Below are 1,307 nucleotides of genomic sequence, written 5' to 3'. Positions count from 1 at the left end.
AGGTAATTTGTCTTTTACCCACAAAAAGGGTATCACAACACGACACGGCCATGTAACTTCAATTTTTTTCAAATCCTATTTTTAATGATGGTTCTTAAATGCTTTAACCTCCCTTGCAGCTCAGCACCCACCAGAGGTAGCAGAATAGAAAGGATATGGGGGCGGGGTGGGTGGGGCAAAGTGGACCTGTTTGGAAAGGTTTTTTAGAGCAACTCCCATCTGCGTTGTCTGGAAATAGGCAGTTCAGCTCACAACATGGCAGACAGTGGCAGGCAGCTCGATCTACCCACAAACGCTTCGTGGATAAACCAGTCCAGCTTGGTAGTGTTGGGTTAGCAACAGCAGTCACATGACCTAGCACAGAGACATCCAAGCCTCAGCTCTGGCTCCAGTCAGCAGGAGAGACCACAGCAGGAACACCAGAAGAAGTTCTCAGCAGTGCCTCTCTCAGGGAAGCAGAGAAGAAAGAACCACAGCTTTGCACAGCTAGCTGGACCAGCAAGCCAAGCTCTGTCTCCATCACTCCACTGAGTCCTATTTATAACCCCCAAACATCACGTGTTCTCCACATGCCTTGCCTCATCATGGGTCTTACCTCCACAGGTACATTCAATCAGCCTGAGTCTGAAGAAGCAGCAAGAAACTGCAGCTCACCACCAGAAGTTTTTTGGTGCATTTCTCTCTATGGAGTCCCAACAAATGCAGCTAACTATGCAATGTAAGGCGGACCAATACATGCAAGTTGTTAGCAAAGAGTCCTTCATCACATGTCCTTCCACATGCGCGCTTTAGCAGAACATCCTCTCTCCTGTGTCTGCTTCAGCGAAATGTTCCTTCACAAGTCTGCCTTAACCTTTCACTCCTGCGTCCACTTTAATGAAACGTCCCTTCATGTGTTTGCCCCAGCAAAACAACCTCTAAATGACTTTCCAAAGAACCCTTACATTTCCACTTCGCTGTCATATTCTGAATGTGGTCTCAAGTCACGTGAGGCAAGAAGGTGCTGTGGTAGAGCATCGCATCTGACTTGCTCATCCAGTGAGGAAGAAGAGAGAAAGTGATTTAACTAGCTATAAAGCTTCTTACTGAGAATCCCATCTGTACAGCATGCCCCACTACTACCCAAAAGGGACGATATTAGAAAAACAAGCAGCCATCCGAGGCTCACTTACACACTCTATTTACTTATCCCACACCATCTGTCTAATAAAATGTAGTCAGAACCATCTCAGAGATGCCACCATGATATCATGGAATGTCTGGTCCCTCTATGAGAGACGAGGACAATCTGACACCCCAATGTCAGA

Source organism: Mus musculus, chromosome 8 (genome assembly GCF_000001635.26).
Source record: "Mus musculus strain C57BL/6J chromosome 8, GRCm38.p6 C57BL/6J".
Lineage (NCBI taxonomy): Eukaryota > Metazoa > Chordata > Mammalia > Rodentia > Muridae > Mus > Mus musculus.
The sequence above is the reverse complement of the archived record's forward strand: the minus strand, read 5'-3'. Positions refer to the sequence as shown.